General features: G+C 40.9%; 1 protein-coding gene across 1 annotated transcript in view; it reads left to right on the forward strand.

The window, feature by feature from the left end:
- THSD7B (thrombospondin type 1 domain containing 7B) overlaps positions 1–19,130 on the forward strand; it is a 1,756,834-nt gene that overhangs the window by 1,122,525 nt on the left and 615,179 nt on the right. The gene's annotated exons all lie outside the window — the stretch shown is intronic.

A 19,130-nucleotide genomic window follows, 5' to 3' on the forward strand; every position in this document is an offset into this window, starting at 1 on the left:
GGGGTCTAACACGCTTCACAGATTCTCTTCCATACATTGTGTTTGCCTGTCATTTCACTTACAGAGGTCATAATTACTCATACTTTAATCACCCAGTGTCTTCACAGTCACTCGACTCATGCTGATACTTTACATTTTTTCCAACACCTTTAGAACTACTTTACCTCATTCACAGTTGCCCTAGGACCCACATGTCCCTCTCGGCATGGTTGTATGACGTGGGGGGGGGACACGGGGATATATCCCCCCAGATTTTGGAGTGGGGGTGACACGGGGAACATGGGTGCGGGGACGAGGAAACAAAATAATTTCCCCTCTCACTTCCGGAGATTATCAGGGCCATTAGCGCACTTAAGCGCTTCCTATAATGGCCCTGCATTTGCCTGTGACCTTCCTCCAGTCACAGAGGCCAGCTACCCTTTGTTATGCTGCACCCTCCAAGGAAATAGTCAATGCCTATGGATAAGGCTTGGCCGCTCTGAGACGGGCAGAGAAGGAAAAAAGACACTGAGAAATGGATCCAAAACAAGATCGAATCAATTTGGCAGGGAATGTTGTCAATTTCTGACCTTATTCTATTCCAAAGTGCAACTTCCAGACCAGGAGAAAAAAAAGAGGATCAAGAGACGAAAAATGAATAACTAAATAAAGCAATACAGAGTGCTCGCAGACAGGTCAGATTGGTGTTATTCACACCCACACACATTAGCGCCACTTTACATAGTTGCCAGTGAAGCGCTACTTTCTGTTTATTTTCTTTCTTTAAATAACATTGTTTTCTGAGGGTGGAGAAGTGCACCATTCCTAGAGGGACTGCAATACCTGGTTGATGGGTGAGTGGACAACGTTCAATGTGATCCTTTTCAACTGTTTTAATAATTTTTGCTGAAAAATGTGTACTGTGGCTCTGTGTTCAGGGATGTGGTCTTTTAAACCCGTTGCGTGCTAATGACGGCTCCACGCCATCATGAGTCACTGGCGGCGTGTGCTCATGATAGCGTGGAGCCATCATGCCGCTACCGCTCCGCCCACGCAGGGCTAATTCCCCGCCTGTGCAGGCGAATTAGTGAGTGGGTGGGGTCATGACAGCTCCGAGCCATCATGAGCACATGCAGCCTATGACTCATGACGGCGTGGAGCCGTCATAAATACGGGAGCGCCACACCCACCCCTTAGCCCCTTCCGCGCCACTCCAGAATTCGCTGCGCAGGGAAGGGGTTAAACCAAACTCCTTATGTTTTGTAAAGATATATGCAATGGACATTGGAACAGGTCCCTTCCGGGCCCTGTAGTCATGTCTGAACTTTTGAGGCAAAAGCACTCACTGATTTTTTAATAATGAGTGTCAAAGCGTTAAGGTAACCATGTTGTTCCTGCTTAGATTTCACATGCTTTACTTATTCTTGCATTCCCTATGAGTGTTTGCTTTTTCCAAGATGTGATTACTTTTTTTCTTCAGGCAGGAAATTTCTCTTGTCTAGTACATAATTTGAATTGAGTCGTGGCACAATTGGGCTGTAGCTGAAGGCAGTGCAAGTTTCTTTCAGTGGGGCAGTATGATGTTCAGTGGGGGAGAGGTTGTGTCACTCTGGCCAGAGATGCCAAATTTGGAACTGGAGAACCAGGTTCAGCCTTCATGACCAGTCCACCAGAACACTTTCCTGATGGAACACATTCCCATGCTACACCTTATAAGGCCCCAACAGACCTTAGAAGCCCTGGTGTCTTAGCACCAGTAGGTGGACCCTTGTGGTGGCAAATGTGGGTTAACCTTGAATGCCTGTCCACCACAATCCATACTGAAGTTCAACTCCAGTCTTGCGGGCAGGCATTTGAAGCGGCACACACTAGAGAGATAGTGACTCTGTCACTGCGGTCACAAGAAGCTTGAGGCCAGTCCACCGCACCCATTGGTATCTCCATTGGCCTTTTTCAGCAGTAGTAGAGCAATTCACTGGGGATCGGCAATCCAGGTTTTGCAAACACACCAAACTAAGTTTGCAAACTTCACAGTCTCTCCGCTTCATGCATAAGCACTTTAAACATCTGTTGCCTCCTATGGTGCCACTGGAATTATGAAGGATAACATTATGTCACAGTGTTGACCAAAAATATGAAGCAAAAAAGAGACTGTAGTGTAATGCAGTAAATGTTATGATACTTTATTATTTTGACATTCTTATATATACTAACAACCTCTGCAAAGATTTTGCCTCATTGTTACCTGTGTAATATACAAATGCAGCAGTGACAAAGGTGACCAGTCAACCTTTGCAAAGGGCCCTCCCCCTCGCAGCAACATAAGTCACAATTACTATTTTAATTTTGATCTGTGTGAGCTAGAAACAATTATTTTGTTGAAATCGTTATATTATGCAGGAGATGATGTATTTTGCGGCAAATATGGTACAGCCATAATTAAGTGGAAAACATTTGTAAACTAGGATAATTTGCCATTTATGTTTGAGCTGCTCTTGTGGAAAAAGGGAGAAGTGAAGATGACTAAAACTGCATGGCTCCGAGACAGATGGCTTGTGATTCCACTTCTAAGCATATTAGTCATATTCTGTGATCAGAAGCATATCCCACTTTGTTAATGTATTTAAATGTCAAGAACTCATATTAAACCTTAATTAAATATGTGTATTAGTTGAATTAAATAATGTAATATGCTGTAACTGGTCAGTGAAGTGCCAAACAAATACTAAAAATAGGAAAGTTTTGCTCTTTCTGGCCACACCTCTACCTTTGCCCACAGTCCAAAATCTCAGGTTATTCTCGCCCTCTCATTCTCCGCCCACAGTTTTCCTACTTTTTTTACCCACTTCGACCACTGTTTGCTGTTTATTGTGTTTTGAATGTCGAGACCTCGTGAACTGAACAATTATCGTAGCCGGATTGTGGGGTTAATCACAGCAGTTTCAGATCACAGTTGGCTCAGGTGGGGGCTGGGGTTTGAAATTAGGAATCACGGACTGCATAGGTTAAATTTAAAAAATGAATTTCGTTGCGCGCCCTGCATCGCAAAATGCGATAAAGGGCGCGCTACAAATTTTGTTTTATTAATTTAATTGTTTACTTACCTCCAATCATCCATATTCCAGTGTTTACCACCCCCCACCGTGCCCCTCCCTCGCCCTGCCTGCCCGCCCCACAGATCTCCCTCCACGGGCCATGGCTGGTGAGATAACAACCCGAGGGGGACTACTCTCTTCAGCCTTAATTCTTTAAAACATGCTTTAAACATCAAAAACATATTCCCATCTTCATAATACTGAAAAGGTGCTGTGCTTCAGTTACCTCTCAATATCCCCCTCACCATTAAACACCCAAAATTAAAAGAAATAAACAAGTGTATTAAAAGTTTAAAATATTTTACTCAACTGCATTTGTTACTGAATACAGCTCATATTTGAGCAAATTATGAGTTAGTTGACATAATCCTCCTTTCACACACAACAACCAGTTGTCTATATATCAAAACAGTGCACTACACTTTTATTACAGTAACAGCAAAAAGAATGCTGTGAAAACTAGATATCCTTATTCGAATATAAATAATTGTGAGGCATATGCCCTTGTATTATTCATTGGCTTGTCTTAAAACTATATACCTGATATTCTAAAGTTTATTACGAAACAATTTTCGAAAAATAAACATGTGACCTTTACCGACACATGATTTCCTTTGTAGATACTGCAAAAAAGAATTTGCAATCAGTTGAGAACTTGGTGACCTTTTTTGTATCACTAATTGCAAACCTCATATATTACAAACATATGCACTCAATTATTAAGAACCCGGATTGAAAAAAACGTGCATGGGTTCAGTTGACATTTGGCGGATTAATTATAGATAAATAGCTAATGTGGCAGTAGAAATAATTACCCATAATGAAACTACTAGTATAATAGTGTTGTCAATCAGAGTTTGAAAACCTCTGATTTCACAGAAAATCGGAATTCATTTGAATATGTTCAGTTTTAATGTAATTATGTGGTGCCTAACATATAGAGAACAGTATAATACATCTACAGCAATTTTTCTCTTTTCAATCTCGAGAAGTATGGGGCATATTATCAAGGGAGTTTACCTCCGCTTTTTTTGGCTTTAGAAGCCAAGAAAGCGGAGATAAAATTATCTCCCAATTACCTAGCTGTCGCTAACACCAGTTAGCGACAGCTAGCTGTACATAGCGAACATCTTGGGCCCCGCTTTGCATGTCAGTGATATTTATCACTAATGACATGCAAAGTGGGCGTGCCAAGATGTTAGCGACTGGAAACAGTCGCTAACATCGCTATCTCCTATTACCATATCTCCAAAAGCTAACACCTGACCTGTAGCAGTTCTTAGCCATGTTATCCAATGGTAGGTGGATAACATGGCTAAGAGCATTAGCTCGGTAATGCATGAATATCGCTAACTTTTCAGCGATATTCATGCATTTCGGCCAATTTTTATCGCTTAGGAGATAAACCTTGATAATAGCAAGGTTCCTAAGCGACAAAAATCACCGCAGCTCGGCGATAAAAATATTGCTGCTAAGCCAACATAGCGATAATTATCGCTAGTTGTTGGTAATATGCCCCTATATCTTTAAATTGAGTCCTTATCCTTACACATGTTTCTCTTGGTCCTTTGAAGAATGTAACAAATATTGTGGGATGCGTTCTACGCTAAATTAATGAAGAGTACATACTTTGACACATAACTATTTTACATCTTGGTTTATGGATATATGACAAATTATGTTTGCTCTTTTACTCTCTGATAAATCATCCTGTTAAATGAAATATTTACCTTATTTACACCCAAAAATAATTCTACTCACTGTAAATGTGCACATAATATGTCCACTGCAAAGTGACTACTACCTTACACATCATAGATGATGCCCTCTTTCCCCAAAAAGATCACCCCTCTGTCCTGATATTACTGGACCTCTCAGCTGCCATTGACACAATTAACCATACCACCCTCTTATGTCCTTGGAGTCTTGAATGGGATTCGCATGCAATGCCTTTCACTGGCTCTCCTCTACCCTTTTCCAACCGACACTAGAATGTCAGATTGGCACACCCAAGGCCCAAAATATACCTATCATCGTTTCTAGGGTTCCACACTGTAATTTGTTGGGGCTTTACTCGCAGATAACAGCATCAAGCTTCACAGATTGGACAATGATACACACCTGTACCAGAAAGCCTCTTCTACTTCAGACGTCCAGTGCCTCAAACGCTGCTGCACATAATCCAGAGCTGTATGTCAAGTACCTACCTGGAGCTCAGCCCCACCGAGGCAGGATTACTGTTATTTGTTAGGAACATCAAACAAGAAACAGTACATCACTGGTTCAATGACATGAACATTAATGGCTTTGTACTCCAACTTTCATCTAATGCCAAGACACCTTTATTCATCATGGACGCCAACCTGAACATCATTGCACACATTGGCAGAAAGAAAAAGAGGGCCTTTCTTCTAAAGAAAGTGAAACTGGTTCTTCCAGAAATCAACTTGAACTGCAATTCAAGCCCTCATACTCTCTTGTCTAGATAGAGGTAACATCCTGCTTCTTGGCTTCCCAGACTCCACACTCGGACCGCTTTAGGGAATTCAACATCGCAGCAGGTCCCATCCAGAGCCTGAGGAAATTTAATTACATCTTCCCATCCTGATGAACAGTTGCTGTCCTTGCTGGCCTGCACCACCTTCAAAAATTATGGCATAATTTACAAAGCCATCACAAAGCCAAGACAGGAAGGACACCATCAAACTGCAGACAAAGAAATGCAAAAAAGAAAAAACAAGGCAGCTAACCTTTTCCATCCCTGTATATCTATAGGAATTACCCAAACACTGCTCTAATTTAGAAGATTTGAAGTCACAACATTGATTGTCCACAAACCAGCTACCTCTAATAGGATTAATTGACTTTATGCTTGTCTTGGTTCCTACACAGTAGCCCACTGCATTTTGGCTAGGTTTGCACCATAGAAATACCATATACTTACATACATGCGTACATACACACATACCATAGAATATGTTAGTAAATACACCATGACTGGGAAACATTACAAAGGTTGCTATGCTGGATTCATTGGATTTCACCATTTCAGTCAGGTTTGCATTGACATTTGCAGATAAATTGGGGATGATTGGCTGGGGGAAAATGTAGTTTTTACTCTGATCTGCCTATGCATATATCTTTTTTGCATTTCTTAAAGAATGAATGTGCAAATGTTTAATTTGCTTCCAAATATTTCATCAGCTGCTGGTGCCATCTCATTTCACTCATTTAGTTCTGCTCTTCTGCACCCTAAAGAGACTCCCCACACCCGTGATGAGTCTCCGACCTGTAACAGCCTGCCTCGTTTTTAAAAAAAATTATAACACTATCATGCCAATGTTCAGAGACGGTTTCTTTTGGAGGGAAAGCAAGATTGATTTCCATGAGGGTGGGCCTCATCCAGAGTGGCACAGAGGCCAAACAATGATTCACTGTAATGCAGCTCAAAGCAATTACCATTGACCGAGATTAATTGAAGCATTTACCTTTTTTTGTTCCCCACTTTGGCTCCTTTAAATGTGAAAGGTAGCATATGAGTCCCGTTCCCAGTGGATATTTTTATGTAAACATATGTATCACACACATCGTTATGCATTGCTGTTTTATGAAAACATATTCCCTCAAGATTAATATCGCAATTCAGTGACATTTCAAATCAGTTTGTATGCATTAAAATATATAATGGTATAAATTATTTAAAAAATCCTCTTTTATCTCCGTATTCTCATAGGTACCTTTACTTGTGTGTAACAAGTGCATGGGAAATGTCTTGCTGGGATATTAACCTAATATTTGCAAATTTACAATCCCAATTTGCAGCCCCAAACACGTGCTCTTTTTTAAACGTCCAGGGCCCTTATTTATGAGGCCTTGCGTCAGTTTTGCGCCACCGGTGCGTCACTTTTTGTGACGCATCAGTGGCGTACAAAATGCGCCTTGTTGCGCCATATTTAAAAAGGGACGCATCTAGGTAGATGCGTCACTTTTTAAACCCCTGCGCCACATTATACCTGCGTCAGGTATAATGTATGCAGAGGGGGCGTTCCCCCGCAAAAAGCCTCGTAATAGTGACGCAGTGAAATCTATGAGATTTCACTGTGTCACTTTTAGGATGCTGTTGCGTCAAAATCTTGCGCCTGCCTCACAGCAGGCGTAAGACTGACGCAAGCTCTTTCACATGGGGCTTTCCCCATGTGAAAGGACGCATTGCTGGAGTTGCGTCACTTTTGTGACACACTCCAGCAATGCGTCACTTTTGCGCTTACAGATGCGTCAGAAATACTGACGTATCTGTAAGTCCTTGCGACATGATGCGTCATACATTAAATATGACGCATCATTGGTGTTGCGAAGGAGGGCGCAGTGAAAAGTGACGCATCGCTGTTTTCACGCAGCGATGCGTCACTTTTCATAAATGAGGCCCCTGGTGTGCACATGCAAGTACCGGACTACGGTGCTATAAAAAATCGTTGCAATTTGGAGGCCCACTCAAAAACACCATGGTAACTTTGTAATACATTTCGGAATCATAATCGAAAATGCATTGTGCCTCCAGCGTACGATGCACATGCCGTTTAATTTAATAAGTTGTTGGTATAGAGTCCATTTACACATTTTTCAACTGACAGAGATCTGTATCGATTAATTTCAGATTACGTGAGCGTGTACAATAGAGAACAGGTGCGATATGACCACCACAGGGCAATATATATCATATCATAGTGGCAGAAAACTTATTGATACCCTTTAAGGAATAACTTGCCCGTTTGGTGAAAGTTATCTTAGTAGTTCCAGCGTTTGCCAAAGGGGGCAATATACACTTTACTTCTTCCTTATAATATATATTGCTGCACGTGTTCACTTGACAGAAATGACAGACTGCAGGCTGTTTGCACCGGAGTTTCATTTGGCCCGTAGCCATTGTTGAAGGAAGGGGCGATCAAATATTTGTGTCTGGCTCATAATTTCATCTGTTTCAGCTCAGATTGCACTGTTCATCGTCTGAAATCACAGCATTGACTTTGTCTCCTCTGTTCATTATTCAATAATTGACGAGCTGAATTGAGGGTTTTCAAATCTATTCATTCCTAGCAGAAGAAAGGAGTATTTGACATCATTCACACAGCTGTGTAAACATTCAGGCAAAGTGAGCCAACAAACAAGGAAAGCCCCCTTATCAACAACGCGCCTCATCCATTGTATGCACAAGCTGGTTATATCATCCATTTGGTGGCAGCAGACTAGTGCACAGTCTTTGAAAATACTGTCTCGTGCCCGGTTAAACGGCATGATCGCTTAATACATTTAGATGCTATGCCCTTGCTGTTTGATGTCTTTTGTGAACAAATCTGGTCTGAGGGGTAGAAAATAACTCCTTTCATGTCAGTAAATGAGTCAAACTAAGTACTAACTCGAATTAAACCAAGGAAGATCTATTGCTCTACATTTATAGGGGCCTATTCCCAAACTACACTTTGTCATATGTTTAGTAGAACTGTAAGAGTGATACTCATATTCTACACAATGCTTTTCACTATCCTATCAGTAGAGGTTTTTGCCAAAATGGGGGGGGTTAAGGCAACTCTCATTGTGGGTTCATCACAATAGGTTACAGTTGAGAAAGCACACTGGTTCGCCCTGATGAGCTCATCTATGAATTTATGCTTTTCTATCCATTTAAGTCTTATACCCCCATTTCGTGAAAATTCTATTGAGTCGCCATCATCATTGCCCCCTCTTCAGTCAAATCTAGGGAAGGTAGAGCAACAGGGGACACAGACCAGTTGAGATGATGACATAATCAATGTTACTACAATTCCCATTGCCCTTTAATGCTGGAGGGAGGGACACATCCTAGCTCCTATAGTTGCTTTCAAAGCTCAAATCCATGGAAAACAAAACTCTATTGACTGCCTCTGTAATAGGAATGTGTTTAAAATGGGTTACTTCTGACCCATTCAAGTCCCCCAGGCCACAGGGACTAGTGGTGCTATCATAACATATATATAGATTGAATTCTTGCACCCAGATAACAAGAAACTCCTAATTATTCCTATGGTGTAACTTTACTAAGTCTTCCTCTATATCATCAATACCCCTTGTTGAATTAAGATAAAATACAATGCAATGAATATGTATCAAAATGATATAAAATAAATCAGGCAGAGTCATTGACAGCATCTGATAAAAACAGGTAGAATTAAGCTCCCTTATTTTACGTTTGGACAATTTAGGGCCTCATTACGATCTGAGTCGGTAAGCATTCAGACCGACTCCTTGTCAGAATTGGTTCTGACCGACTTCGGTTCGGCAAGTCCGACTGACCGATTACAATGTTTCCGAACACCGTTCAGTCGAACTCCCATTGACTTCAATGGGAGCTTGTGTTCCGGCCGACAACACAGGCTCCCATTGTGAAAAAAAAGGGTGGTTCCAGATAACCTTGCACCCCATGGTGTCTGCCACGCTGTGCATGGTTGTAAAGAGGGGTCCCATGGGCCCCAACCGGAGGCCTCTGAGTAAAGGGGGGCCTGCTATGGGCCCCAAAGTCAGTTTCCAACAGCTGTTTAGAGTCGAACAGACCGATTCAGAAAGGCTGTCTGAATCCGAGATCGTAATACATCGGTTGGAAACGTGGACCTTAGACCTGTGCGATTCAGCTCCGACTGACTCAGAGTCTCCAAATGCCAGTCGGAACCGAGTACGAAAGATGGAACAGTTACCTTCTATCTTAATTAGTCGGTCGGAAATGGTTCCGACTCGGTCGGAAACATGGGTCCCGACACCATTAGGAAAATCTGAATGCCGTTCGGAGCCTTTCTGACTGACATTGTAATGAGGTCTTAAGTTGCTTGTAGAAAAGTAGACAAACCACCTTTGGGTGTTACTGAATGAGAAGGAGTAGTTAAAACGTTTATGCAACAAAAAACATTTAGGAAAGACCCATCCAGTGCCCACGTTTCCTGTAAACAGATTGCCTTGTGCCCACTTATGAAGAAAATTCCAGGAAAGTATCTTGATGACGTCTCTCTTAGTGGGATTACCTTCTTGTTGGACTGCCAAACCAATGATTTGTGGGGAAATATCAGCAGACTCCACATGTGCGCCATCATTGCAGATATTACTTGTAATGTAATAACCAGGTGCACAAGTTGTCCTTGTTGGAAGCTGGAACATGCTTCCCTTTTGATGCTCAATTGTACATGGTTTTACTTGCTGCTTGTCTGCCCTTCCGAAATTCAGACATTCCAGAATTGACAGAACTTCAAAGCTGTTCTTGCGGGGACATTAAAAACTGGCTGACTAGGATGGGCAGGTATAACACCAATTACGTTTACTAGTATTTGCTTATTCACAAAATGAGAGTGTAATTTACTACTAAATTTAAAAAAAAGTAATGTGTTGAGCACCACACAGAGCCAATCACTGGTACTGCTATTCCCTCCTACAAAAAATTATCGAGCTAGGAAATGAAACCCCATAGTAAACAAAGTAAAATGAAATTAAATGATTTAAAATAGTTAAAAATATAGACAGGTATAATTTAATATTAAATGTATATAATAAAAAGAGTGAACACATATTAATCATTTATGGAATATGTTAATACCTTATTTTGGGTTTAAAGATTAATTTAACATTATTTTTTATTCTAATATTTCTGAAATATTTCGACTTAATGCTATACACCACTATTATTCATTATTAATGCATTCTAATAAAAGGATATTTTAATGAGGATGTTTTTTTATTTAGACTTTAATTTAATATATAATTTAATATATTTCTAGTAAATAAATATTTATTTCAAAAGTAAGGTAATAGTGTTGTGGCATTTTTCATTTTATTCATTTAAAATAAATAAAATGCATTTACATTAATATTTATTATACAAATATTTTTAATTTTCAGTTGCAAGTTAAATAAATGTTTTAAGTTTTCCATATACTTTGCAATCAAAAGACTCTGCGGTCAGGGTGGAGTTCTCAGCATGCTGAAGTATAGGGGGAAAAAAGTTTATTTCATTTGAAAAAATATCCTAAACTATGGTTAGTATTAATACAAATTCATGTTTTATGCTTATTTTAAACTTGGTTCAAGACTTACCATAGTGTTTTTTTAGTAGTAACTTACACTCAGATTTTATGAATAAGCCAAAAGTAGTAAACTTCCTCAAAACTGTAAGTTACATTTGGGAATGAGACCCTAAATTTTGCTAAATTGATACTGATTAATGTATTAACAAAAATTGGTAAATTGGTAAAAATTGGTAATTTTATTCACAATGGTAATCCATGCATTTAATAATTGACATGTTTCAATGCCTTTATTTTAAACATAGGCCAATCTTCCTAACCCTAACTGAATATTCTCGGTGAATGGCAGTGTGGTTATTACTATTGTTGTTCAATGTGCCTTTTTCATCATTTCATCATTCATTTTTTTCTGCACCCACAATATGAATCATACATGATATGTTTCACTTTTTCAGTCACACTGCAGCAGATCGACATGTTTCCTCCGGCTCATTCCTCTGAGTCGGCCAAGAACCTGGGAATTAAAATTGACAACGGGCTTACGCTCAAATCCCAGGTTCTGACCCTCACAGGAACATGTTTCGGTATCCTCAGGATGCTCCGAAAGTTCTTTCCGCTGCTCTCTGAGGAACACCGGAGAATAACCGTTCAGGCCCTCATTGGATCCAGACTGGATTACGCTAATATCCTGTATCTGGGTCTTCCGGAGTACCTCTTACAGCGTATGCAGGTGGCTCAGAATGCAGCTGCACGAGCCATCTTCGGCCTGCATCGTCAAGCCAGTGCCTCGAATTTGCTGCAAATTTTACATTGGCTCCCCATCCGGAAGAGGATAATATTCAAAGCTATGACACTAGCTCACAAAGCCTTACATGCCACGGGTGCCTAATACCTACAAAAGAGGCTGGCTTTTTACCTGCCGGCACGATCTTTAAGATCGGAGTCATTGGCACTCGCAGTAGTCCCCCGAATAAAGAAAGCCCGTATTGGAGGACGGTCTTTCAAGCTGCTGGCCCCTCATTTGTGAAACTCTTTACCTTTGTCTTTGCGGTCCACATCCAACTTACTCGCTTTTAGGAAGGGTTTAAAGACCTGACTTTTTACTAGCTAGAGTTTTTTAGTTTCATCCTTTGGTTCTGCCTTTCTTTTTGTCTCTGTTATGTTTTACCTGTCTCCTTCCTTGGGTCTGGAGCACAAAGCGCCGGGACACTCCTTTGGAGTAGCCGTGCGCTATAGAAGATCCATAATAACATAACAAAAATGTTTTTGAATACACACAAAGATAAAATATTTAATCTGCTGCACCATTCCTCTCGAACTCTTCCAGAAATCTCCAGTGGTCCAAAATAAATGGAAAACTATATATGGGTTTGCAGACTATGCAGAAGTATTCATCTTTCTTTTTCTCCGCGTTCACATTTTATAAGGAGTCATATCCTATGCATGCTTGAGTTATGTCTTTTTCAGGCGTAAGATATATTTTGCATCCTCCCCAGCTCTGGACTATGCAAATGAGCACACTAGATACGGAGCTCTGTAACACATGTCTTTATTCTTTGGCATGCAACCACACCCAGATACCTCCCAATTGATTGCGTAACTTTGTAAGAAGTCCACTGAAGATCACAAGGGTCCTACTGCACATAATCACACAACACTACACTATACATCTGTTGCAGGCAACCTTTGTTTTTCTGTAGGAACCTTTAAAAGCAATCCTCACTGTTTTATTCTAAGTTGTTGTTTTCTTTGGACTCTGGAATTATTACTGCTACTGTAGACTGAAATGTACTTCAATGCCCAATCTGTGCCATTTATGAGATATGTACTTACACAAGAATCTATGTAAGCAGATCTGTTATAGTTGTGAGAAGGTCTAACCTTTTTTTGTGTGTGCTTATGTTTTTTGTGCTTTTTATGGACTTAAATTACTAGTGTTTTGAACCTCTGGGAAGTTATGAGTTGCTAACACCTCTCAGTTTGTGTGCATTTCGTTACAATTAGCAAATTAGCACATGGGTTTGAAAATAGAACTCATGCGCACAAAGAAAGGCCTGTTCTAAAATGTGAGAGGGACCGATGTGTGACATATAAATATAAAATATGGCTTCTGCAATGTCAGGGTTCTCTATGCCTTGAAAAGTTGCCAGGTCAGCTTTGTCAGAAAGGATTCTTCATTTTGTGTTACTATAGGATGTTGTGGTAAATGGTGTTTATGTGGTATATGTGAAAAAAGATAATGTTTATTCTTAAGTTAGGAGAGTCAGGTTACAGGTAAAGATGGTAATAAGGACGCCCCACCGGAAACATAATTCTTGATGCTCAGCCCACTCACTACAACTGACAATCACTTAACCAGGCACACATCAACATTCTAATTACATTACATTCACTCAGGCTGAGCAGCAGGGGACATAACAGTAAGGGGAGAATGCATAGCATAGAAATTAAGATACCACACACCTCCCTTCTTTATAGAAAAAATTGAAAATATCAATTCAAATAAGACAGTTATACACAACATCCATAAAAATGAGAAACAAGCAAGGGAGTAAAAATTGGATCACGGAATACATAAACATAAATGGACCAGAGAAGAGAATAATGAAACAAAGTTAGGAATAACACATACATACATCACTAGGGAGAAACACCCACACTTTCCCCCCTCCGCAGACAATAAAATATGGAGGAGCAACAAAGACAAACCTTATAAGAGAGTCTCCGACTCTGCAGTATAGTACAAGGGTCCAACACATGTGCCCCAATGGGTGCCATACACCTGCCCAATAATAAAGTGCAAAACATATGCCCCTGCGGGTGCAACACTATACCCAATTCACAAGGATGCAATACGTATGCCCTAATGTGTCCCATACACCTGCCCATTAATAAAATGCAAAACATATGTTCCTGCTGGTGCAACTCAAATGCCCCATTCACAAGGGTGCAATATGTGTGCCCCAATGGGTGCCCAACACCTGCCTAATAACAAAGTGCAAAACATATGTCCCTGCAGGTGCAACACATATGCCCATTCACAAGGGTGCAATACGTGTGCCTCAACGGGTGACATACTCCTGCCCGATAATTAAGTGCAAAACATATGCCCCTGCGGGTACAGCAAATATGCCCCATTCACAAGGGTCCAAAACGTATGCCCCAATGGGTGCCATTTTCCTGCCTAATAATAAAATTCAAAACATATGCCACTGCGGTGCAACACATGTCCCCAAAAGCAAAAGGTTTGGGCATGAGGAAAAATGCCCCAACACTAGTACTAAAAAGAAGTAGTAAAGTAAGTATTTGTTTGGGTTGCAACTCACAAGCCCATCACAGAGCAACATCTGGGTGCAAACCATAGGCCCAGAAAAGTGCAACAAAAAAATGTGATATGGGCCCAATGCAGGTGCTCCATCACCAGCAAAAGTAAGTAACATCTGGGTGCATTTACTGTGTGCCAAGACAGGTAACAATTAGTATGGTTTGGTTGCAATGCAGGTTAGCCTTCACCTATAATACGAAGTAATGTCTGGGTGTAAACCAGTACAAGTAAAAGCAAGGTAAAGGAAATAAACATGCCCCAACATCCACAGATGTAAGTAACGTTTTGGGGCACCAAGTAATATTCACCATCGCACATGAATGTAAACAAGGTTTGAATGCAAACACATGCCTCATCACCAAAATAAGTAATAATAGGAAACAAGGTTTGGGATACAGGCTTCCTGCCCCATCACTGAGAACTGTGCAAATTCTTTGGGAAGCACGCCAAATTATATGACCCTTATAAAGCTAAGGAGTTAGGTCCATACAGGGTGGGGTAGGCTGGACCCTATTCTATATTGAAAAAACACAAAAATGCCTACACCGAACTGCTTTTCAAACATTGAGCAATAGGGTAAACACAGTAACTCTTGAGTTTGACCCGGTATTTTTATTTATACCTGTCTACTTTGAAATTTATACACAGTTTTTTTTAAAATATTTCGCAAAAAAGGAAAAACTGTACATTCAATACATTTCAATTACAATACATAACTATTTACAAACACATATTTACATTTCATTTACATAATTATCATACATTCCACAAAGAAACAAAATAGGAACAAACAATAATAATTGACATTTTCAATAGAGTTGATCTATATCCAGAAAGGAAGGGGACAAAGTCAAAAAGAAGGAGCAAGACCTCAAAATGAGGATAACTTGAAAACCAGCCTAAACCTGCTCAAACGCTATCCAACGCTTACCCTACCCTGGTATTAATTGCTCCCTTGGATGTGCTAGTTCAAACGCTTGATGGTATTAATTGCTCCCTCGGATGTGCCAGTTCAAACGCTTGATGGTATTAATTGCTCCCTCGGATGTGGCACATCCGAGGGAGCAATTAATACCATCAAGCTTTTGAACTGTGCGTACTGGCTGCACAGCAGCAGCCGCCACACATGTGCCTGCGCCCGCAAAATTGTGCCGCCTGGTGCAGACCGCCCCCCGCCACCCGCTCCCCCGCCACCCTCCCTAGCTACACCCGTGGGTGGGGATGCAAATGCCAGCCTCGTCACATTACCGTGATGTCTCCCCATTCTGCTTTCCCGCCAAAAATCCTGGGAGGAAATTGTTGTCTCGGCCCCTCACCGAGAATCCGCTTTGCAACTGGCTATCTCTTAAAATAAGATTGACAGAGATAATCAGTAGTCGATTCCCTCTATCAAGTACCCCCTTATAAAAGAAACTGCAGTTGTGTGAAAATATTTGGTCCGATAGATAAAGCTCTTTGTGCACCAAATGTGAAGGCTTTCACACTACACATTCCAACAAATGAATGCTGACAGTAATTCTTATAAGCCAATTCTTGAAGGTGCCCATTTGTTTTTTTTAGAATTGGATTCAATTACACTATATTTGTAGCTCCATTTGGAAATTAGAAAACTAATTATATGCTTTAACGTAATTGGAACATATGTTTCTTCCTTAATGTTCAGCACTTATTTAGAACAATTTTACTAATTGAAAAATGAAATTACTGATGCATTATATAAATATGTTTTAATTAAAATGATTTAAAATGATTTAAGACCCTTTGCACGGTTTACAACATGTCACTACTTAGATTTAAAGTAGTGTTTATTAGGACACAAGTCCTAAGAAAAATAACGGGGAGACTAATTACAATATGCAGGTGACAAGCAGTGTGTTGGGCCTTCGTTAGTAGGAGTGATGTGTCTGCTTTGGCACCATATCAGGTGCAAGGTATTCAATAATTCCAGTGCCTAGATACAGTTTTTACATTACTGCCTATGTAATTTTTTTCAGGTTTATCCTTTAATTTTCAATCACTACAGTCTCAAGTCAAAGAGCGTAATTTGTGTATTCTCTCATAAAGAGTGAGATATCAAACTCCCAAGACGTGACCTGTCTGCTCGGATGTTGGGTGAGATGTTGATGGAAATACTTTGCTGTTAGCGTGGTGTCAGGGTGAAATCTTCTCTAGTTGTAGTGTTAATGGACAAGGACAGTCTGTGGCTAGTGTCAACAGGGGGATTTCTGCTTTGAGGGTGGGTAAGATATTAAATGTGTGGTGTCAGAGAGAACTCCATGGGCTCTGTAATAGCTGATAATGATTTTTCAACAGGGAACACTATGGGATAACTCTGAATGTAAAATCTGAAATTGATTTCCATTTGCTCTGACGGTGTGAATTAATATAGGGCCTGATTCACAATGGGCCTCTGCACTTTTGTTTTTTGTCCATGTCAGAGTGAGATTTGTGTGTTTTTGCTTAGATGATACTAGCTTGCGCCTGAGGCATTGTGGATCGGAAAGGGATTTCACACCACTGCATGAGTCTGAATCCCTCCATGGAGCACCTTAAGCTGCAGTCTGCCCACAGCGCACTCTGTGAGACACCATGTGCAAGTTGTGGACAGTAGTAAACAGGCAGCAGACCAAGGTACAGGTCTAGAGTCACATGGCCTGCTAGCCTTAGATTGAAGCCCCAGTGACTGGTTATGTGAAAGAGGTGCTGCTTCTTAAAGTAAGGTGGCTGCAGATGAGCCACATCCTCAAGACAGATGTGGAAGCGAAACAGATCACAGACCACAGCCAACATACCTGAGTTGTTGAATATGCTATTTGTTCAGAAATCTGCAGGCAGGAGAACTGGTTTTGGGTGGCTTCCATTTCAATTGCCTTTGGTTAGCCGCAGACCGTGCAGGTAACAGAGGTGGGCCGTGGGAGATTTCGAGGGACGATGCAGTGGGAAATTTAAATAAATTATTAATTTTCCCTCTGCACCGTCCCTCAAAATCCCCCTCCAGGCGGCCCCAACTCCCCACTGCTGTTACCTGCATGGACCGCGGCTTCCTTCGGTGTCTCCTGAAGACATAGGCTTTGTGTGGGGTGATGCTTCTTGCAGTGGGGTAGTCTTAAGCCGGGAGCACTCACAACAGAGGTACAAAGAGGTTTGAAGAGAACACACATAGCTAACCTATAAACAGCCACAAAGACAGTGACCAGGCAGGAGAAAAAAGGTTGGAACAACAAAGACTGCAGTCCCCTTTACCTCCACCACCTACCGAGTAGCAGTACTACAGGAAAACTAATTGAGAGTCACTCTTAGCAAAAAGATCTAATCAAATTTCTATGGATGCCTTGTCTTCAGTCCTTATTTCACTGTTTACCTCTCCTCCCTCCCGCATCTCCCCTGATACACTTCCACTGTCTGGGAAACCAACATCATACCCATCTTGTGCACAGGAAGAAACCAGGGGCTTCAGAAATTGAACCCACAGGTCTTCATTGCTCTTCCTCGCTTATACATACAATGAATGTACTACAATAGCCATTGAAGAGACACTCTCAGCCATTGCCGACTGACTATTTTTGGGGGATTTAGTGTTTTTTTTTATTGCAATTAGTGAGGGAAGATTTTTAAGTTAGACCTTATGTTTTGTCTGTGCTAACTCACCTTGTGCAGCAAAGTTAGACCTTTTCTTTTGTCTGTGCTAACTCACCTTGTGCAGCAAACAGACCATGTACTAAGTTTGGATACTCCAGAATATGTTTAAAAGGGATGCCCTGAGCTTGACACACAACAGGCTAAGGCCTTTAATGTTTAAATGATCTGTACATTAGTAATAGCATGTTTAAGCTGTCTGTTCCAAATATGGTGCATTATATATAATGTTTCTTTCTACAGCATCTATCCTCATTTGCTTGATATTTCAGTAACTCTTTTCCCACTATACTCCTAAAATCCTGTATGAAAAATTGACCTTGAGTGACTTCTGCTTTATTTCTCTCCTTCCTTTTTCCAGGTAACCCTCTTCTTACCTTACATCCTCTGCATGCCTTCTCTTCTGCCTGTAGTTGTCTCTTTTTCCCATGGCCGTGTGCCTTAATCTCTCTTGTTGTAATTCTGCAATACATTGATACTTCATTCATAAATCACAACCTCGCCTCTTTAAAACCCTATCCCTATAAGCTAACATTACCAACTATTTGTCAGCCTATGTATCTCACCAATCATTCATCTGCAACCAAATCCCCCACTATGGAACACATCTCACTGGTATTAAAATATGTTAGAAAATGAGTTTCTGGTTGGCAGAGGTAAGCACCCTCTCCAAGCAGGAACCACAATCCTAGTCAGGGTAAGTCAGGTGCACACCTTACATTAACCTGTGCTCACCATCTGGTAGCTTGGCACACAGCATACTTCACCTATGATAAAAACACATGAGGATGAAGACATTAGTCACAAAACCAACAATGCAAACCTTAGGGAAAAGCTGAATAAAAGATATGTGTCCCCCAATGTTGCAGATTAGCTTTTGGCTCTACTGCGCCTGGGGGGGAGGGGACACTCTGGGACTCTCTAAAAAGGAATGCCTATTATGCAGCTGCCTGCTCCTGCAGCGTAGCTGTGGCAATGAAAACAGTACGAGTCAAGTTAGACTCTGGGACTCAAAAACAGGTGCCACTAACAGTGTGTAGTTGGCCCCCCCTCTAG

Source organism: Lissotriton vulgaris, chromosome 2_1 (assembly GCF_964263255.1).
Source record: "Lissotriton vulgaris chromosome 2_1, aLisVul1.2, whole genome shotgun sequence".
Lineage (NCBI taxonomy): Eukaryota > Metazoa > Chordata > Amphibia > Caudata > Salamandridae > Lissotriton > Lissotriton vulgaris.